Genomic DNA, 23,998 nt, shown 5'->3' with positions numbered 1-23,998 from the left:
AAATATTAACCCACAGCTGGTACCCAGTCATGTGTCACCTCCCTGGAGGCTATTACCATATAACTAAAAGAAAGGTGGCTATCTTTGACTCCATTCTCAGAGAAGACAAGTTGAGTTTCCCATAAGCCTGGGAAACTCCACCACCAACCATGCAGTGAGATCTCATAGTTCTGTCAGGAAGGTTGTTACACCGCAGGGAGTTGGTACAAAAGGAGCTGTCACAACTGTCCCTCCCTAAGACTTGGCCACTGTTGATTGCTGATCATGTAAAGAGATTGAGTTCAGAGGGTCAAAATGTGTAACTTGTACAAGACATCAGAGTTGTGTCTTCATCGTATTGACCAAAGATAACTAGATATTATCACTGACATTACAAACATTGCAAGAACTCAAAGGAGAAGTTATCAATAGTTTTACCAAAATGATGTCCAATGGAGGATAGGCTCAAAGGGACCTTGGAGGTCTTCTAATCCAATTCCCTGCCCAAGGTAGGAGTCTTTATATCAATCCAAATAAATGGTTGTCCAATCTTTTCTGGAAAATCTCTAGCAATAAACCATTCACAACTCCAGGAGGCAAGCTTTTCTACTGATTGTTATAACTCTGAGGAAATTCCTCCTTAGTTCCAGGTTAAATCTCCCTCTGATAAGTTTTCACCCATTCCTGTCCTATCCTGCCCTTAGGTACTATGGTGAATAAATTGACCATCTCTTCCCTGTGACAGGCTTTCAAATATTGGAAGCTATGATGTCATCCCTAAGTCTTCTCCTTAGGCTCTCTACATTCCTAGGACCTCAATATCTTTTTTGTATTGTGGTGACCTGAACTGGATGCAATATTCCAAGTGTGGCCTCACTGGTATAGTATAAAGTAGTACTTTCATTTCCCATGATCTTGATGCTATCCCCTGTTGATGCAGCCTAGGACTCTATTGGGTTTTTTGGCAGCTGCAACACACTACCAACATTAAAACAGTGGTCACCAGGAAACCTAGAACCCTCTCACAGGCACTACTGTTGAGCCTCGTACTGCTATTCTGTATCTGTGCATTTGGTTTTTCCTGCCTTTCTCACTACTGAACTGCTGGATAAGGTCCAATGGCCTATGTTCATAATGACTGAACAACAAAAATAACAGCTACAAAAAAAAGATATTCTGAAGCACATCATATGGAAATGTAGATAGAAATGTTTCTAATCTTCAAACTTTTTAAAAATAATAACATTTCAAAAAACTGTTTTTTCCTGAAAGGATTCTGAATTAGCTCACATAATGGTTCTCGAGAACTTATCAGGTAGCTGTTTTTCTATAGGCAAAGAGGCAGATATTGTTGTGCTTTTCTGTGAGCAATTCTTTTCATCTGTCTAATTTTAAGTCTTAATTGGTAAACGCAGGGCTTTTTTTTGTCATAGAACGCCCAGAACGGAGTTCCGGCACCTTTTTTGGATGCAACCTTGTAGGGTAGGCAAGGTGGGTTGTATGACATGTGTGAGTTCCGGCACCTTTTTTTTTTACAAAAAAGCACTGGGTAAAAGAGAGGCCTAAATGGGACACACATATGCCTTTTATTCATAACAATACATAAATTGCCTGGTATACTGTTTACACAATATACAAGTCACAAATTAAAATTAACAGAGGGATAGAACACCTAAGCTCTTTTCTAAAAGTTTGTAAAATTCCAAACAATGTCTATAGTATTGAATTAATTCTGTGCTCAGCAGGTCCTATATTTGCCATATTTTTCTGAAACATCTTTTACAAATACCCATTTGCTTTCCCAGATACCACAGCAGCTTTGAAAGGATGTGATTTGAAATGCAGAAGCAAAAAGCAGGAAATAGATAAAACATCCTTCTCCTCCTTCATGTAATTTCATCCAAAGCTGTTCCTTTTTTCCTAAAAACAAAAATGTTGCTAGGGTTTTGTCATACATGCTTGCATGTGGCATCTTGTTCAACTTTTAACTCTCTTGCACAACGGTTCAAGTAATAATGCCTTTTGTTGATTCTTTTCTCCCTGCCCCCATTTTTCATTTGGGGGTTTGTGACTATAAAGCTCAGAGGTTTTCTAAACAGAATCATAAATCAAAGAAGAAGCAGGATGTTCATCTGGGCCACATGTTGGGAAACTTGCTTTCCAATCCCACATGAAAGCTACACCAGCCAGATGTGATTGAAATTTTCTTAAAACTGTATCTGAAACAAGTCAGTCTTGGTAAGAAATCTAGGGACCCTACAAAAATGGCAATTGCTTCTCATATAGAGTCTTTTGAGAAAAAGTATATAAAATTGTTATTAATTAAATATGTGCTAAGAGGATGCAAGTTACATTGGTTTCAACAATTTTAACTATATGAAAACTTTGTTTTGTGCAGTGCTTTTTTAACCTTCAGTCTAATGCTACAAAAGGTGCATGCTTCAGATTTGGAAATGTCCAGATTTTACAACTAAAGCAGACTAATCTACACAGGTTCAAAAGATATTCAAATAGATATGTACATGTCTTAATGCTGCTAGATTTCATTAACGATTGGAGAACTCATAAAGACATTGTCAAAAGATTTTCAAAGATTTATTTCTCCCTCAACTCTTCACATAAAGGAAACAAATGCAGAACAAGTATTGTAAGGAAGAAGAAAGAAGGTGGGTTTTTTTTTCTAACTTCTGTTTCCAGTGGATAATTTTACCATAGTGCTTTGGGAAGATATGCCAGATTGCAGAAATATATTTCAGTACTGTTTACCAGTTGTCCCATCAGGAGAAGAAATAATAATAAGAGAACTTTGTTGGAAAGATGCACCACTGAATATTTATCTGGAAAATATTGAATTTTGTCCTTTCATTTCTGTCATTATATGCTTCAATCTATAATTTATCCCTGTCTTGAATTTTTCTGTAACTTTGGAAAAGAAATCACAAAACTTTGCATACAATTTTTGTTCCGCGTAATCTAGAATTCTTTCACCTATCAGATTTACATTCTGTTTTTATCTATGTATTGCTAAAACTCTCATATCTGTTTGATTGTTTATATCCTTTAATTGGGTAAAATAGTGCAACATAGGACAACATTTTTTAATTCAAACTATCTAAAACAGGCCAGCTTAAAGACTGTGTCCCAAATGTGACTCCTTGTTGTTGTTAATTGCGAAGTCGTGTCCGACCCATCGCGACCCCATGGACAACTCTTCCTGTCCTCTACCATCTTCTGGAGTCCATTTACGTTCACACCTACTGCTTCAGTGACTCCATCCAGCCACCTCATTCTCTGTCGTTCCCTTCTTCTATTGCCCTCAAACATTCCCAGCATTAGGCCCTTCTCCAGTGAGTCCTTCCTTCTCATTAGGTGGCCAAAGTATTTGAGTTTCAACTTCAGGATCTGGCCTTCTAAAGAGCAGTCGGGGTTGATCTCTTCTAGGACTGACCAGTTTGAACGCCTTGCAGTCCAAGGGACTCACAGGAGTCTTCTCCAGCACCATAGTTCAAAGGCCTCAATTCTTTGTCGCTCAGCCTTTCTTATGGTCCAACTTTCACAGCCATACATTGCAACTGGGAAAACCATGGCCTTGACTAAACACACTTTTGTTGGCAGGGTGATGTCTCTGCTTTTTAATATGCTGTCTAGATTTGCCATAGCTTTCCTCCCTAGGAGCAAGCGTCTTTTAATTTCTTGGCTGCAGTCCCCATCTGCAGTGATCTTGGAAAATAAAATCTGTCACTACCTCCATTTCTTCCCCATCTATTTGCCAGGAATTGAGAGGGCCGTATGCCATGATTTTGGTTTTCTTAATGTTGAAAATTCAAGCCAACTTTTGCACTCTCCTTCTTCACCCGCATCAAGAGGCTCTTTAGTTCCTCTTCACTTTCTGCCATTAGAGTGGTATCATCTGTATATCTTTGGTTGTTGATATTTCTCCCAGCAATCTTAATTCCAACTTTTGATTCATCTAGCCCTGCCTTTCTCATGATGTGCTCTGCATATAAGTTAAATAGGCAGGGCGACTGTATACAGCCTTGCCAGACTCCTTTCCCAATTTTGAACCAATCAGTGGTTCCGTGTCCAGTTCTCACTGTTGCTTCTTGACCTGCATATAGGTTTCTCAAGAGACAAATAAGATGGTCTGTTACTCCCATCTCTTTAAGAACTTGCCACTATTTGTTGTGATCCACACAATCAAAGGCTTTAGCATAGTCAATGAAGCAGAAGTAGATGTTTTTTCTGGAACTCCCTAGCTTTCTCCATGATCCAGCGTATGTTGGCAATTTGATCTCTAGTTCCTCTGCCTCTTAGAAATCCTGCCTGTACTTCTGGTAGTTCTCGATCCACATACTGCTGGAGTCTAGCTTGTAAGATTTTAAGCATAACTTTACTAGCATGTGAAATGAGTGCAATGGTGCGATAGTTTGAACATTCTTTGGCATTNCCTTTCTTTGGAATTGGAATGTAAACTGACCTTTTCCAATCCTGTGGCCACTGTTGAGTTTTCCAAATTTGCTGGCAAATTGAGTGTAGCACTTTTACTGTGACTCCTATGGGAGTTAAATTTGGCAAAGGTGTGGCTTCACCACTGCTATGCAAACCTCAGTCATTTGCAGTCACATAATAATTATTTCCAATGCTCCTTGCCAGGAAAGTCAATGGGGATGCCTTCAGGAAATCAGAAATTGCTCCCGCTGCCATTGCTTTCTTGCCTGAATATGATTATTTCATTTCTTTATTTAAGTAAAGAAATATTTCTAAAACAATGATCCAAGAGGTCATGAACTGTCTAGTTTTCAAATAAATTTTTCAGTCCAGAAATATGAAATTATGAAGATGCAGTTCAGTGATGAGAAAAGTAAGGTCCTACATTTAGGCAGAAAAAATAGATGAGAAGGCAAGGATTAGATATGACAGGAAGGATCAGATGTGTGCTAATAGCTGTCTTTCCGTACTTGAAAGGCTGTCACAGAGAAGAGGGGGTCAGACTATTTTCCAAACCACTTAAGGGAGGGACAAGAAGCAATGAGTGGAAGGGCATCAATGAGAGATCCAACCTAGAAGAAATTTCCTGACAGTGAGAATAATCAATCAGTTTGCCTCCAGAAGTTGTTGGTGCTTCATCACTGAAGGTTTCCAGGAAGAGATAGACAGCCATTTGTTTGAAATGGTATAGGGCAGGTGGTTGGATTAGCCTCTTCTATGTCTTTTCACAAGATGATTTTGGTAACTTGTCTGATTATTTTACATAAAAACCTTTAAATCTATCAATTTGTCACATTTGTCTAAGTGCATAAAATTCTAGTTAAGATTAACAAAGTTATTGGTATTGTCCTGGTTTTTAAAAACAAACCTTTAATAATTCCAAACATCTATATTTGTCTGAAAATTGATATACATAATATTTTCTAGTCGTGATTTTCAATTCCTGCAGATGGCAATCAGTTATATGCTCTTCTAAGCAAGGTCAACTCTGGGTCTACTGTTGGCAAGATTGGGAGGAAAAAAACCTGTATGGCAAACCAATTCTGTAACATTGGATGCAATCAATGGAAACTAAACTCTGGTTCAAGATGTTGTTGCTAATTATAGGATTAGTAAAGGACTGAAAATCTTCAGTAGCTTTCGTGCAAATGACCCTATTAACCTCCAACTCAAATGCAGCACAAAAAAATGCAGTAAATATTGCTTTACAGTGTTAAAACTGTAACTCAAAGGTGTTCAATTTCCCATAGCAAATATTCTTACCTTGTATTAACTCCTTGGTGACCTTCTTTCATACTGAAATCAGAAAACACCACAACAACTTTGCACCATTTCACTATGCTTTTTTTTTTAACATAGTGATTTGGGTTTGATTTTTTTTAAACTATGCTACCAGTGAAGCAGCTGTGAGATTGGGGCATGATCAATGGTGGGATTCAGCCAGTTCGCACCAGTTCAGTAGAACAGATAGCCAATTTTTTGTTGCCCAGGCCCAGAATGGACTTCCAGAAGCAGCATCCACACAGAGAACCGGTTGTTCACATATTTGAATCCCACCACTGGGCATGATGGAGTACTGACAAAAAAATAACAATAGGTATGTATGTCCTTTGGCACCCGGTGGGAGTTCTGATTAGCATATGGGAGCATTAAGCACTGTAAAGTTTTTTGCAGAATAGCAAAAAAAGGTTTCTAAGGTTACAGGGATAAAACTGATAAACTGTTTGAAAGTGTTTTGTGTTGAAAGCAAAAGATTATAAATATTTGTTTGGCTTCCAACAAATATGAGTCAATGAGAAAATCAAATTTGGATCTAGTGATTTTTTTCCTAACATAAATTGAACTGTCTATTAAATCACCAAATTGAAAAACAAACCAGTAATAATAAATAAAATTGATCCACAAGACCGGGTCAGTGGAATTCTTAAATTAAGGAGAAAGAACTATATACAATAGCCCACAAGCATTTTGAATAAAGTGGTTGTAAAATTGTGAAAGGTTAGTCTCATTCTGGGTTAATAAAACCACCTAAAGCTGAAATCTGCCTAAGCAACATATATTTATTAAACACCAGTAATGCTGAAGTACGTTCAGCTCAGGATAAATGGCAAACGACTCTTGGCAGCTTGAGCTTCCTTGCATTTATAAAGCTATCTATTTTAAACTTGAAGTGGAAACTTTGATTAAAGCCAGTTTTTAAAATGTCAGATCACCTCCAGGAAGGAAAACAGAAAGGGCTGTCAGGAAGCCTGCAAGTACAAAGTGTTCTGCAAAGTATGTGAGGCAAGAGTTGATGAGAAATCACAATAAAGTTTCTGCCCCACTTCTCTTATAACACACCAGACATGCTTGCAAAATTACATTTCAAAAAATGAAACCATATCAGATCATTAAAAATGGGAAGCATTTAGAATCTACATGAGAGTTGTACAGAGTGTGAAGGGTTTCTGTTGCTGTATATACCATTATTAATAGAGATTATTCGCTAATTAATTGATGAGAAGACATTAAAACAGGAGGAGATAATGAGTTAAGAAAGACAAATAAGTAATCTGTTCAGATAGAGTAGACAACAATAGGACCAGTTAAATATTTTCAGATTTTCTATAAATTCATTAAATCAGAACCAGATTACATGCTATGAGACTGCACATTCCAGAATACCTACAGAAGATTCTCTTATAAAAAATCATGGAAAATTATGATGAAAATATTCTGTTGATGAAGTTCATTTGGCATAAGAAGAAAAAATTGGGAGTGTCTGATTCTGTATATCAAGTTACTTAATAAGTTAATGTAACTAGTAGCATAGCCTGGATGTCATCTCAGACAAAAAACACATGGAGAAGCCAAGTAGGTTTTGTGTGTGTGTGTGTGTGTGTGTGTGTGTGTACACATGCACATATACTAAAATTCTGTCTATTTGACATCTTCAGTTGGGTGAAATGGTGCATCATAGGGTAATTTTTGAACTGAGGTACCTCAGATGGGCTAACTTATAGAACGCATCCAAAAATCTGAGCTCCTGTGAGATTAAAATTTGGAAAAATTATGGCTGCTTCAGGGCTTCTGTGCCACCACCCTGGCATGGTCAGCCATGGTCACATGTTCATCTTTTTCAATGCTCCCTGACAACTTACCACAAGTCAATGGCAAAGCCAGCAGGAAATCTGAACTTGAACATGATTTCCAATGCTCAGTGGGGAAGCAGGCTAGAAGTTGCAATTCAAAGATAGCATGCAGGTAAGTCGATGCTGTCAGGTAGGGTTGGGGCAAGGGAATGCATGAGAGCTGTGGTGAGAGTTAGAGAGGGTATGCAAGAAGCATGGCGCAAGTAAAAGGTTGGATGCAAAGGTGCAAGGGATGCCGGAGAGGTGCTACAAGGGTCAGGGAAGGAGTGTGATGGTGCAGCACGGGTCAGAGAAGGTGCAAGAGTGTCGCATGAATCAGGAAGTGTGCGTGGGAGTCCATAAATGGCTGGCATGGCACAAGTGCAGAGGGATTTGGGAAGATTGCATAGGAGGAGAGCTACCTGAGAAATTTGCAACCTTCCCTGATGGCTTCCTCATTGACATTCTCAGTGCAAGCTTCCCACAAACAAAGTCAGTAGGAAGCCATTCATGGTCATTCTGTTTTTCTGCTTAGGTTAGTAAATATCTCTGAAAAAAAAATTATCCAATAGTTCATATTGTTTTCAGCAATCTGTTTTGGAGACTCAAAGATGTTTCAAGAGATGTCTGAATCTGGAATACTATCAAAAAATCAGTGCTTCATCTAAAAATAAAAATGATAGGATGCTGCTTGCTAGATATGATTGTGATTAAATTTTACTGTGGAATCAATCAGTCCTTCATGCAAATGCAACATAAGCTATAAAGATGATTTTTTTATAGAGTAAAACCCACAAAAATAAAATGCAAAACATTATATTAAAAGCATCCAAAAATGACAGCAATAAATTAGATAGATAGATAGATAGATAGATAGATAGATAGATAGATAGATATAGATATAGATATAGATATAGATATAGATATAGATATAGATATAGATATAGATATAGATATAGATATAGATATATAGATATATGTCCTTGATAGCTGCAAAAATGCGAATATATGTCTCTAATTACGTTAAAAAATCGAATCCTGGATGATGCCATGTAATAAAAACAAATAAATACGAACACCAGGATAATATCAAACTAGGATTTGTTTAATAAAATGCTGAGCCGTGTGCAAAATCGGCTGGCGTTATTTAAAAAAAGGGAATTCCCATTGACTTGTTTCTATGCTCTGATGATGTCGGCAGTGCTGGCCGACGAAAGCTCAGCATTTTATTAAACAAATCCTAGTTTGATATTATCCTGGTGTTCATATTTATTTGTTTTTAATATATATATATATATATATATATATATATATATATATATATATATATATATATACACACACACACACACACCTTATTTTATTTTATATGTTACTGTATGTAACATATTCATTATTTGCAAATTCAAAACAAAATACTAAACATACATTTAGCACTCTACTCCAAATTCAGAATGAACAAAAAGTAATCAAGTTCTGTGACATTAATTGACCTTTAAAAGATCAAGATTAATAGATCAAAATTGTTAGAATTAAAAGAAGAGTATATAATGTTGGCTTATTTGATCAAGATTAAAATATATGTGTTGTTTCTGATAAACTTTAAGGGGTTTGCTAACATTAGGACTGAAATAACAATTAGGACTTAAATAACTTTAAGAATTTGTTTATAGATCAGGTATAGGATATGGGGAAATGACATCATTTGTTGAATATTAAGAAAAAGTGATATGATACTAAAATTGTTTATACTTTTTGTAATAAAGAGGAAAGCTACTGTTTTCTTTTTTTTTACTAAATTATTTTTTCTTTCCTTTCTAGTTTTTTTTTCTATTTTTCTTTCTGTACCTTCTATAATAATAGTGTGCAGTGTTAGCACTACAAAAGTATTACTAACCAAGGTCCAAAATCTAGAATTAGATCATATCCATAATACTACCTTTGAGAGGATCCCAATCTGGCATATTAAGTCCCATTGTACCAATCCATAGCAGAACAAAAAGTTCAAGAAGCTTGACATTATTTTGAAAATCCTGAAAAAATAGATGTCTTTGTTTGTCTGACATACTAAAAGCAATAAGAATTGCAAGATATCCACAGACATTTCTTTTACTTTGTTTTTCTATAGGAATATAAATGTTTTATAGCATTGTTAAACTTCTTTCTGTTTGAACAGAATCCTGCTTAAATTAGAGGTTTAATCTTTAAAGAATGTACTTTTAAACATTGCTTTGACTACATTGATTTGAATCCAGTTGTCTGGAAGAACAAACAGCAAGCCTGAAATTTGAGGCCTCCCAAATTATGTTGGCTTGCCTCTTATAAGCAACTAACTCAGTTAGTTGCAATCTTTCTCTTTAATTTTTGCCAATCCTAATAAGGTATTTTTATTACCAATTTTTATAAATTATATGCTAACATAAGCCACATATAACCCAAGTCTGAGATGCATGCTGCTTAAGTTAACTTTTCTAAAAATATGCCTAATTATATGTCTTCACCAGACTAATTTTTTTTTATTTATATAGGAATGTTTGCAGGCCTTGAGATATATACTCAAGGCCTGCAAACTGAAACAGAGGTGTTTCAAATATCTACATTATTCTGTAGGCAAATACACACTGGTTATTCTGGCATATGACTAATGGGCAGATGAACTAGTCTTCCTCCTCTTCAATCAATGATCTAGTGGCATCCATCACAAACTACAATGGCATCAAATTGATGATATTATTCATGATGATATATAAGCATCGCAATTACCTACTTGCATTGTGATGTCTGACACAATTATCCGAGTCACGGCACACAATGTATCATATACATGGTCATAATTCATTTCAACATGGAGACTCATGATTCACTAACTATATGATTAATAAGCATTGTATACATACACATTTGACAGAAATAGAGAGACACACACATACACACGTACACACACACCATCAATCTGTTCTTTACTTCCTTTATCTTTTCCAAATATTCAGGGCAAGTGTTCTAACTGTTAAATAGTAAGGCTATGCATAGTTGCATTTATTTATTTATTTATTTTTAGGATCACAGCACCAACAGCACCAGGGTTTAGCATAGCATTGTCTAACCTAAAACTTTTAAGGTTAAGAATACTTAATAGCTCACACTGAAAATAAAGAGGCCATGGAGCTACAGAATATTCTCCCAAGCACAATTGGCCGAATTAGCACAATATAATTGAATTGCTAAAATTATTTTTTTAATATTCAGAAAGGTTTTAGAAATAAAAAATTTCTAAATTTTCATTTATTTTGGCTGATAGCTTTTTAAAGTTGATAGTTACATCTGTTATATCTGATGGAGAACTGCTATTTATCAACAACTGACTTATTTTCCCCTCCATAGAATTGCACATTACATGAAAAACAGTCTATTATCATTACACACTAGGTCCCCAGAGTCCTCCTGCATTTCTCCATGATCATAACATTTCATAGATAAAAGTATTTTATTTATGTTGAGCTGCCTTGGCAAAATCTGCATACTGCCCTTTATTTTTTTTTTTCTGATAATAATGGAGAACTATGCTGGGCAAGTGGTGGTGTTCAGGTGTTGGCTCAATGCCTGGAGGCTATAAGGGCCTGGATCGGAAGAATCCAGCTACAACTCAATCCCAGGAAGACAATAATCATGCAGTGTTGGGGTCACAGAGTCAAGAAAGTTGACATCTTTGGCTCGACAAAATAACACTCTCCCATTCATATTTGGTGCACAGTTTGGAGGTTCCCTTTTGGATTCATGGCCCTGCTGGAAAGGTAGATGCTGTGGCCCAGGGGGCCTTTGTATAAATCCATCTTCTATGGCTATTGTATCCATCCCTGAACTGGGAGACCTTGCTCACAATCCGTCATGTTTTAGTCACCTCCCATTTGAATTAGTGCAATACACTCCACATGGAGCTGCTGTTTAAAACCATCTGGAAGCTGCAAATGGTTCAGGATGCAGTAGTATGTGTAGTTTTGGGTCATCCAAGCAACACTATTGCTGCATATGCTGCACTGGTTTCCAGTTACTTTCTAAGTGCAATTCAAGATGTGGTTATTACCTTTAAAATCCTACATGACACAGAATAGATTACTAGTGGTATCTGCCCATCCTACTAGGCTGCAAAGGATGGAAATACTATAGGTCCTCTCTCTTAAATGTTGTCATCTGATGGGACCTCAGCGGTATGCCTCTCAATAGCCACCCCAGCCTTTTAACTGACAGCCAAGAGATTCCTACCCTTTTAGCCTTCCAGAGGGGGATGAAACCCCGTCTCTTCTCTCAATCATTGGACTAGGATGGGGTTTGAGCTACAAGAATTATTGGTCTGATGCCTTTTTTATGGATTTTGTGTGCTGTCTGGAAGATCATATGAGATAGGAAGTCATACAGGTCCTGTAAATAAATAAATAAATAAAATACATGGTTAAATGGATAATTGCTTTTTTCCAAATGTTTAAATTAATGACGATACAGGATAATATAATCAAATCATGGAAATTATGGATTTTTATGTTGCTAAAACTGTTTTCATAGCCAAGCATATGGGAGTTACTTCAGCAAGAAATAGCTATAAGTAACTTTTAGCTTTAAATCATCATCAAACTTGTTGTAAACCATTGACATCTCTTTTTTTACTATGCCTCTAAAATGTCAAATAACTCTCAACAGACACAGAAAACTTTCAGAGTGAACTGAAAGCATCTATACACATGACTAATTAGTAGGTAGGGAAGGATCTGTTAAGTTTATTTTATATCGTATCTCTGTACATGTCCATTCCAGTTCCATGTTAATCTGTAATTCTGGAGATATTTTTTTGCATAGGTATATATAATATTAGCATATGCTTTTCTAAATTTATTTGGTGTCATTTTAAATTATTTGCCCCAAAACTTTTGTTTTAAACATATGCTATAGTATATGAAGATGAAAAATGCATGACAATATCTGGAGAAATGAAAAATCCAAAAATAAGAAAGTTCACATTCATGTATTATTCTAATAAAAATGGATCAGATAAATTCACATTGGAATTCTCAAACCTCAAGCAATTGCTTCTAACAACATTTGAAATTAGCTGTTTCCAACCTCTCCAGTTTGTGAACCAGACCAGTGGTGGGAGAGAGGGGATGTACGCAGTGGGAAAGCACACATGCATGGAGCTCCATTTGCACAAGGGGAAGGCACAAGTGCCTGCTGCTCACACAAATGGAGCTGTGCAGCCTGTCTCTAATCGGGCCACGCCCTAGCGGTTGGGGACCCCTGTTATAACAGAATTAATAATTTGTTATTTCAGTTTGATTTTCCTCTTCTTATTTACTTCATCCATGATCCATAGCATTTGTATAAACTCTAGTCCTGCTCTACTAGGATTCATTCTGCTGTAATTCTACTACCATTGCCCTGTAATTCTTACATTATCTCCTAAAATAGTACTGTGATATGGCCTGTGCAAAGAAGCAGTTGTTAACTGTTCCTGATAGTAGCAAAACAAATGATTGTCCCATTAGTACAGACAACAGTTTGGTTACTTGCTTAGTCTACCTATGGCACGTTTCTGTGTAAATATGGAGCACTTCCACAATCACAGTAGACACTTTTTCATATAAGGACAAGCATGCAATGCAGTTAGAATCACATTGCATTGTGTTATGGATCCAAGGGACTTGCCACTTGTCAAGAAAGTCAGGTCTCTGCTGACAGACGAAGTTAGTATGTTGGAATAAAATGCTGTTCCACAGCTGTTTGGCAATTATTTTCTCAATAGAACTTTCTAATTAGCAAGGGGTTTTTTAGTCTATTCTCAGCAGATGAAAGAGACAGGAAGCAAAAGACAAACACCTGCTCTCAAAGCTTTGGCTGGAGCAAAGGGAGATGGGATTTAATGGCTGACATACATAGAAAGTAGTTAAACATAGGAAAAATGTCACATCCAGCCAGCTGTCGGGATGAAGTAACTTTGTTCAGAGACTTCATGGAGATTCTTTCCACCAGCTGACATTCCAGACAGTTAACCACATTACTGAGGGAAAAATGGATTTGTTCAAGTGTTGTTAAAACTTTATTTTACAAAATATGCACACAATTCTACAAGGAAAAAAAAGGATTAATATAAGTCAAGAAGGTAATTTAAAACACTTCATGATTAATTGCTATTCATTCATTTTACTAACTGCAATTTGTCAGGTTTAGAATCAAAAACCAAAACAATACTATAGTGGAACGCAGGACGAATTTGAATAGTCTCAGGATTCACATTGCATTCCTAGCTAAAAACAATTGTTCCAATAACGGGAATCAGTTACTTATGATTCAATGCTTTAGATGAGATGGCAGTCATTATTCTGCTTCAATTCATGTTGTTTCTTATTGAAAATTAAATGACCAGAAAAACAAAATCTAACATTAATCAGATTTTTCTGATATGTATTTTCACAAAATATAAATACATTCAGCATGGTGAATATAGTGATAGGTAGGAAATATAGTTGTCCCTGTTCCAGATGATGAGAATTAGTATCACAGAAAAAATGATTGAATTAAGTCAACTTTTCTACATTGTAGTTGTTTCATTAACTTATACTGAGAAATTGATATTTATCTTATTTACCTTGATTAAGCAACCCTACCATATCCTGGAATTACAGTTATTTTTGTTTTTCACTTTTTAGTTTTTTTATTGTACATTTTAACACCATTTTGGAGAAAATGTCAAAACATACAGTACTTCTACTAAGCACGATCCCTGACTTCATTCAACTAATGGAACATATATGATCTAGCTTTTATGCAGTCCCTAGGCTCTATTTCCAGATGAAATAAATTTCTTTTTAATTTTTCAGTAGTAGCATGCCCAGCTTCTCCAGAATCAAGACCCATTCAAAAAGAAGAGAGGTACTACCTAGGAAAAATCTAAAAAGAAATCTTACGTCTTAATGTCATATGTAAATAAACCAGAAACCCTTCCTGTTCTAACTAAATTGCCTTGCCACTACATATAATAGATTGCTGAACAATTAAAATCTGACATAACAGACATATCTTCAAAATGAAATAATTATGAGAGCAGGAATTTATTCTGAGTACCAGAACTTGATGGAGTTCATGGCCCTTCTACACAAAAATCCACTTTATGGTTTTGGGAATATGTAAAACGATGTAAAAATGATGTTGAGACTCTAGATCAGACATGTCAAACTCGCAACATCATGTGACATCGTGCGACATATTGGAACTTTTTCCCCATTGCCGGCAATGGAATAGGCGCGGTTTCCTTGTGACGCATCTGACCTGCGGGCCGGCAGTTTGACACCACTGCTCTAGAAAGAGTACAGAGAAGAGCAACAAAGATGATCAGGGGACTGGAGGCTAAAACATATAAGGAACGGTTCCTGGAGTTGGGGATGTCTAGTTTAATGAAGGGAAGGACGAGGGGTGACATGATAGCAGTATTCCAATATCTCAGGGGCTGCCACAAAGCTATTCTCCAAAGCACCTGAAGACAGGACAAGAAGCAATGGATGGAAACTAACCAAAGAGAAAAGCAACCTAGAACTAAGGAGAAATTTCCTGACAGTTAGAACAATTAATCAGTGGAACAACCTGCCTTAAGAAGCTGTGAATGCTCCAACAATGGAAGTTTTTAAGAAGAGACTAGACATTTGTCTGAAATGGTATAGGGTTTCCTGCCTGAGCAGGGGTTGGACTAGATGATCTCCAAGGTCCCTTCCAACTTATTGTTGTTGTTGTTGTTGTTGTTGTTGTTAAATATTTGGCAAGAAGTCCTAACATTACAAATGAGGGAAACTGAAACTTTACTACATAGAAGAGGCACACATAACAACTGATTTTAATAGATTGTCTATTTTTGTATTGAAGGATAGGCAATATTTCAGAGAGAATAATTAAGTTTTCAACTCTAGAGAAAGTTAAATTTTATAAAGGGTTTGAAAGAAAGCCAAAAAAATTTGGGAGGCAATAGACTATATATTGTCAAAAGGGCTCATATTGTAATAAGCCAGGAAGCTAAATGGTCTTTAGCTAGATTATTTTGTTTTTAGAATGATGAAAGAAAACAAATCTTTTCCCAAAGCTTGAAACACCTGGGTATTTACTGCTATTTACAAAAATCTATAGAGAACTTAAACAGCACACAACCTGGCCATTGAAGAAGTTTTTCTTCTCAACTATAGTCATTTTAACCCTTTTGTGTTTGTTTCTGGAATTCTGCAATATGATGTAGTATGCATCTTCTCTGTGATTTATCTGATTTGTAGAAGTTCCAGTAAGTTGGCAGTAAATTCTAAGTAATGTCAAGGGCCATCTTTCAAAGAGGTTTCTTCCCATTTTTTTCTTTGACTTGAAAAAAGATCCAAGACCTAGTAAAGAGAATGAAAATGGAAATAGGAGGTTGCAGCCATCAGTTAATTTCAGATATTTTTTTCCACCATTTCCACTTTGATATTGTGAGAAGTTGATAACAGAAAAACACACAAATCTGCACCCTCAATATGACAGACAAGCATCAGATACTGAATATGAAATGTACACAAGTGAATCATTTTGTACCAAGACTGACTCATTCTTCAAATAGAATTAAGACACTTAAAACTGTTGATGGACTTCATCTTTAGAAGTGTTCTTAACAAAATTACTGATAGACTTCCAAGAAACAACTTAATCTTTCTCTGAACCCTCTAATCCCTATAGATACTTGCAGTGTGTTAAACTCTTCTGCCAAAACTCTTGCCTTCAGCTCTGTTCTAGTTTTGTGAATTTAGAAAAACAAAACCCCAACACACATACATGCACACACATTGTGGGATTTCTAAAAATAAAAGATTTGCAAAAGTGCAGGCAATTGATTGGAAATGTTCTTGAAAAAACTATTTAAACATAATATGGGTTCAGGAAAAGAAATCAAATGCTAAAGCAGAAAACAAAAAAAGTCCAACAATCAGACAAAATTTTAAATAAAAATCAGGGTAATGTAACTTTAGATAGATATGTGTCACATAGTTGAATAGTTTTTGTCTCTAAAATATACAAAGAATTCCTTGCAGAGTGAATAGCCAGAACGCATGGATATTAAATTTTAGTAGGAGATTTAAAGTAATATTTGTGATCAGAAAAAAGTATTTTTGTGAATATTGTCTATTGTTTTTGCCCAATGGTGATAAATTATCTATTTCCATATCCCTAGATTACCTATTTATTATATTTTTAATGAGTAATTTCACTTTTTAAATAATTATAATAAGTAGGTAATCTAGGGATATGGAAATAGATTTATCACCATTGAAATATAAAATGATTTGATCCAATCCAACTGGGTGAGCTTTAAATTTAAAAAGCTACATTATAAATGCTTACTGAAGGACAAAATATCTGACTATCTAAAAAAATCCCAACTTGAAATATATCTAAATAAAATGATTTATCCCATTATGACAAATAGGCCAATGTTATCCCAGCATCAACAGTATTGCTTTAATCTCAGTGAATGCCCCAAAAATATTTATAAAATTATACACTATTTCTATGATAGCCTTCACCAATAAGCCTCACAAAGATGCTTATTATAGAGGCAGAATAGATATAAACATACCAAGTACAGATTAAATTGGTATAAACATACCAAGTACAGGTACATATTCTTGTTTTCAGAAGTTAATGTTGCAGCATATGGAATGGGAAAAAAGGTCTTAGCAGTAGAACTAATAGACCTGTCAAGGACAATCTGAAGAAGTAAAACCAAAAATCTTGGCTGATGACATCTGACAGAAATGAACCCAAGTACACAGGTTTACATTAGAGAAGAATTTGTCCTAATGCCTGATGCTTAGCTGCAATGATTATATGGTTCCTAGTCTTGATTTACACGGTTTATTTAAAACAACCATAAATCTACAGTACTACTTCCAACTACAAGTTAAATACATCAAAATAATACTGTGAATCAGTTTGGGTTTCAGAATATATGAAAAAGAGCTTTTTTTATCCATCTGGATTATAAAGGAGGATGCTAGTTTTCTTATCTCAAAGTAAAGTATAGTTGAAAGAACCAGCATTTAAATCACCAGGCACTGCAATCCCCTTTGCAGTTCTTGGTTCTGATTTCTTCAGTGTCTTTGAGGACATAAATAACTTATCTAAGTATTAGGATGTTTGGCTGCCTGAGAAAGCTTATCAATTTTAGTTTTATGGACTGTTTGCTGATAGAAACAAGAGAAATCTACCCTCCCTTGATAGGGAAACCTTCAAAAAACTCTGGAATGCATTGTCTGGAATTTTTGGTATCTGGAAGTGTCAAGAGAGCACGGTTTTTTTCCTTCTCAGATGTCACAGTGTGACTTAAATTAGAGCCATCTGCTTTGCATTCAACTTTCTAGGGCCATCCTTCATTTTTACACACTTCCTGTTGCTGACAGCACAGTTCCTCCTTGTTTCATTCCACACCAGCACTTTTGCTCATCCAAAAGTTTGGAAGAGGCTTGCATTTTTCCCCTCTTAGGAAATTCTTCCTTCCTTCCTTCCTTCCTTTCTAGTTATGTAATGTCTACCTGATTCTTTGTAATACTTGTTTTATTTATCTCATTGCCATTCCCTCTTCACAAACTAAAATATATACACCATCTGATTGGCTTGTATTTTTTTCTAACAAATAAATGCCAATCCTGTCTGGTGTCCAGTAAAGGTTTTGCAAGAACTGAAGATTCCATGTAGCCAATTCACTGAATCTGCCTGAGGTCATAGCTTTAGCCCAGAGAATCACACTAGTTACTCCCAGATGAAAGGAAAGGAAAAAAAGAAAAAAAGCTGTTATATATTAACCACCAATCACTTGGTTATATAAAGTTTTTCTGGGCTCTGAAAGTCACTCACTTTTGTGTGTATGTGGACATACATAGCTAGGGAAGTTTATACTGCTTTTACCAAAGAGTAGTACTGGCAATCTAAGAATGCTAGTTCATTTTGTTCACACATGTGTGTTATCCACAGTACACCACAGGGGGTAAACTAGCTTTGCACCAGCTGGCTAGCAACATTTAGGCTTGGTGTACTTTCAAAGTGACAATAAAGTTGTTGTTGTTGTTGTTGTTGTTGTTATTAAATGCTAAGTTTTCCCATTGAAATGGTACCTATTTATCTACTTGCATTTTTACATGCTTTCGAACTGCTAGGTGGGCAGGACCTAGGGCAGTGGTGGCGAACCTATGGCACGGGTGCCAGAGGCGGCACTCGGAGCCCTCTCTGTGGGTACACATGCCGTTGCCCCAGCCTTGCCTTCCCCCACCACCCCCTCCTCACCAGCAGCTGCCCTGGAGGAGAGTTGCCCCTGAGCGTGGCCCACACAGAACAGCACAGCCAAGGACATGGCAGCCCAACAGCGTAGATAAGACTCTGCCCTCACGCCCCATCGCATGCAGTTGATGCTGCGGGGCATGGGCAGAGGGCATGGCCGCCATGGCGCTGCTGGGCTGCCTGGGTGATCTGCGGCGGGCCCTGGAGACAGTGAGTGAAGGCAGGCAGGGTGGGGGCGGGGCAGGGGGTGGAACGGGGGCGGGGCCAGTTTTTAAGCACTCGGTCTCTAAAAGGGTCGCCATCACTGAGCTAGGGGCAAATGACAGGAGCTCACTCTGCCACATGGTGCCATGGGCTCAAACCACCAGAGTGCCAACCATCTCTGGCCAACAAATCCAGCATTTTTAAGCTGCTGAACCACTGTGCCCCCTGGGTCACTCACTTATTGTGGCTGATGTGAAGGCCATGGTAATCTAGAATGATTAATTATCCTATCCTGCTAGAGTATATCCTGACACAGAAACTGCACCATGCTAACACCCAGAGAGATAGGAAAACATTTTGCAGATAATGTTGGTTCAGAATAGGAGGCCTCACTGGCAATTGCTGACAGCCCAGGTTCTCGGCAACTTTGCAGGGCTTGATGGATACCGGCACTCAGTAACTAATGAGTAGGTCTTTACCTACCAAATTCAGCAGCCCATAGCAGAATGGCTATGGAGAGGTGAAGGTTATTCTGGCCCATCAAAATTCAAAAATTAGCCCATGGCACACCTTCAAGTTTTCAAATTGGAATGGGAATTGGATTTACCATAGCAGTTCTCCTCATCTTTGCATCTTGCCAACTGTAGCATGAAAACAGTTAACACTTCACTGATTATAGAACTGATAACATTTTGGGGGCTGCGATTTGCATAATCTGGGCACTGCACTCAAAGGCCATTTTGATTGAACAACATTTTGAAGTGCCAGTTGGAAGTTTTAAAATGCAATAGACTTGTAATGAATTAGTGCTTTCTTGAAGGAAGTCCTTGTAGGATGCTATAAGCTAATATTCCCATGCTGTCTTCAGAAAACTGGAAAACATTTTTTACTCTTTTTCAATTAGGCTGTTACATACTTCAAGATGCGTCTCTTTCTCCTCCCCAGGGGATTATTATTATTATTTATTAATTATTATTATTATTATTATTAAATTTGATATTATTTATTTTCCTTCTTTCTGAATATCACTCTTTCCACTTCAACTTGTAAATCAGTTTCAAAGACATTTGAATCCCAGAATAATTTTGCCTTTTCAATGCACCAAAAAACTTGCATTCCACCTTACTCTCGATGACTCTGAGGACTCAAAATAATCCAACAATGGAATTACAATATAGAGGTTAACAGGATTTTGGGTACAACTTCATTCCAGATGGCAGGCACTGCTACAGAGAAGATGCATTTCCAGAGTCCTAAGAGATATTTTTTAATTGAAGGAAGTTGGAGTGCTCCAACCCTGTGGAACTGAATTATCTGTGAGGTTTATTTATTTATTTTATTTATTTATTTAATTGAATTTTTACCCCGCCCTTCTCCTTGCGGACTCAGGGCTGCTGACAGCCTGATAAAAACAAATACAAAAAATACCCCAATACTATCATTAAAAAACATAATTAAAATGAAATATTAGATTTGGCCTTTGTTAATTTAAAATTGTTTTTAAAACCCCGCTAAAAATTTCCCCTTAGGCCAGTCCTGCTAGTTGAAATAGCCATGTCTTAAGGGCGCGGCGGAAGGAAGGGAGATCCGGGATCACCCGGATCTCTGGGGGTAGTTCGTTCCAGAGGGTGGGTTGTAGGTTCCACAGATAACCAGGTCCTATGCCATTCAGAGCTTTGTAGGTTACAACCAATTCTTTGATTCACACCCAGAAGCAAACCAGCAACAAGTGCAGCTTTTGAAGCTGAGGTGCTATATGCCATTACTGCTCATGCTGCTGCATTCTGGGATAGTTGAAGTTTCTGGTGATCTTCAAAGGAGGTTCCATGCAAAAAACATTGCAATAATCAAGTTGTGAGTGCTAGGGACTAAGTGACTACCTAAGAGAACACCAGACTAGGAAAGGGCACAATTATGCACCAGATGAAGTTGTACAAAGACCTTTTGAGCCATAGCTTACACTTGCTCTTCAAGTAGGACTTGGGAGTCCAGGAAGACCCCTAGATTGCATAGCAAACTTTGAGTCAGTGTTGTCTCCTAATAACTGCTTGAACAATCCCAAGATCATCCAGCTGGCTTCATGCTTATGGTGGTGTGAGGAGTCATAGCCTTCAGGTGTTTAGCTTGTTGCCTTAATAGTGTTATCCCATTAGATTATATGTTAATATTGATATTAGCATAGATTGATATTTTAATAAAATTCATATTCTAGTATATATAATATAATGCCAATCCTCTGTGACTTTTTCATAGGAACCCTCAAATGCTATCTGTCCACATGAAAAAAAAATTGTTATGAAGCTGCACTGATCTATTTTCAACATATCTATCTGCTGAATAGGTTTTCTAGCAGTAAAAATGTTTGATTTTTTTTAACCAATTCATATTTTTTTCTGTAAAAAATGGATTAGATTTAGCTCAGTATACCTATGAAAACATGTATTAATTCACTAGACCAGTTACACATGAAAATTATGGGCAGTAAAAAATATAACTGCAGTGCTACTAGAGACTTTATAAGTGCTAAGGTAAGGAAATTAAAAATTGCTGAACCTGTTAACAAAGGTCAGTGCAATAACAAAGAATTATGCAATGTAAGAGGACTCAATTAGGTTCATGCATGAACCACAACTTTTAATTTCCTGGTTTTTAAATATTTGGAATCTAAGCCATACCACTGCATGGCCACCAGAGAAAAATAAAAAAGCAATAAACAGATTATTTTTGAGAGACGTGAAGTGGCAGGTTTCTAATCAGGAAAAACTGTTTACAAATAAATCATAAACACCCTTTGGAAGGGAAACATCATAGTTATAAAAGTATTATTTCTAATAAAAAAGGGGGGAGCTTTTGTTATTTTTAGCCAGGAAATTTTCACTTGCAAACTTTACTAGTTTTCTATAACACTTGTTGTCCTGTGTCATTCAAAAATGAAAGAAATATTTTGGACTTTACCTAGAAAGAAGCATCAAAATATATTTTACTTACATCTTGTTTATGGATGTTTGTTATTTAAGAGGCATCTTCTCCTTTTTATTAGATCTTGCATTCTAAAACTGTTTGAGTTACAGATACAGCATGTATTATTTTGGCACATGAAAAAGAGTAATGTTGGTATCCTTCCCTTATATGTTTACTAAGTTATTTGGATATGATTTGCTGCCTTACCAACTGATTATTTGAAAAACAACTTTTTTAATATAGGTCATTTTTTGTACTAGCCAACTCCATGAGACACCAGACATATATAAACTAGCAAGATAAATCATACAAATAGCATAGCTGAATTACATGACCAGTATTGCAGAATCAAAAATGGCCATTAGAATCCTGTTGAATTGGACCAAGTTTTGCCTAAATCTATTATTATTTATTAAATGAGATTGTATAATCATTTAGATCATTTAGAAAAATATAACCTAATGAGTTAGATTCCTTTTTTCTTGTTTTTTTTTTCCTTGGCTTTTTTTATTTAGACTGTAAATAAATCAAACTTCACTGATTAGTGATGTTCATTTAAGGAATGTTTTGTCTTCTTTCTGTCACCAGTTGATCCACTTAAATACAATAAAATGTTTTCTCAGTTCATATTTACTTCAGATTGTCAAACTTAGGAATAAATGAGAACTTTAAGTAGAAATATTTAAAATCTTCATTTCTTATACTTTATACCAGTTTTTAATAATAAAGCAATATTTTTGTACATTACATATTTCTTGACGAACTTGTTATTCCTGGCAAACTCCAATCAAATGCTATTTTAGTTCAATTCCATAGTTTGTAGTAAGGGCAAGTAACAACCTGTGAATATACAAAATAGCCCTACATATTTGCAAGGTGATTATTTCATCTCCATGTTATCTCCATGTTTTGCAACTTTAGTTTCCTCTTCTTCAAGTGTGAACATGCACATTCAGCTGTTGTTTTCACATTAGTTCATTCTCTCTCTGTGTATGTGTCTTTCTCTATCTCTCTCTCCCTCTTTTCTCTCTCTCTCTCTCTCTCTCTCTCTCTCTCTCTCTCTTCCTTTATTCACTGTCTGTTTTTGTTAGACTTATCTTTCACCATGTTTCCTTAAGCTTAGATTGAATGTTTTGCAGACATGTGCCTACTTGACATGACCTTGTTTTGTAACTTCCATTGATTCAAGACTTTTGGGACCTACTGTCTTAAATCAGAAAGGTTTTTAAATCTGAACCTCAACACAAGCTTCTCACTCTCCTGAGACATCTCCAAAACAAGCAAAGGCATTCTTTAATTTGAATTAAAGAAAAGGATTGAAGTAGAAATAAATGTAGAAATTACATGCATGTTATATCAAAACAAAAGTAGCACCAGTTTATACAACTATATAGGTTCAGAGCCATTTAACATTTGAATGGAGAATCATTTGGGAAGTGTAGCCTGAAAATCTGAAAAAAAATATGGAAGAAGGTAGAAGAAAATCTTTATGTTAAGAAAACCACATAGATTCTCCACACACGTTATCGGGAGTTCATCCCACCTTGAAGGCAGCTTTACTCTGTTCATATTAAAAAAAAAGATTATTACTGGTTAAAATTATAATACACCGAATGATAATATCTCTACAAATAATACCAGGTATTACTCAAATCACTCAGATCTCAGTGTCAGCATCAGTTTCTAAAAAAGAACACAAATATTTCCAAATCTTTGAATTTTTGTTTTGTTTACAATACTATACAAACTCTTAAGCTTGAAATTTTCAGTCAGTACATTACATTTAGTTCTTGGTTATCTTATTACTTTGGTGCCCTGACAGATTTATTCTGATGGTACGGCAGTTTCATGATGGCATGGCGGCCCGTGTTCTGAGCAACGGTGAAACCTCAGAGGCTTTCCCTGTCACAAACAGTGTTAAGCAAGGC

The sequence above is a fragment of the Protobothrops mucrosquamatus genome, unplaced genomic scaffold (genome assembly GCF_001527695.2).
Source record: "Protobothrops mucrosquamatus isolate PMUCROS unplaced genomic scaffold, P.Mucros_1.0 scaffold_50, whole genome shotgun sequence".
NCBI classification, from domain to species: domain Eukaryota; kingdom Metazoa; phylum Chordata; class Lepidosauria; order Squamata; family Viperidae; genus Protobothrops; species Protobothrops mucrosquamatus.
This window is presented reverse-complemented; position numbering follows the sequence as displayed.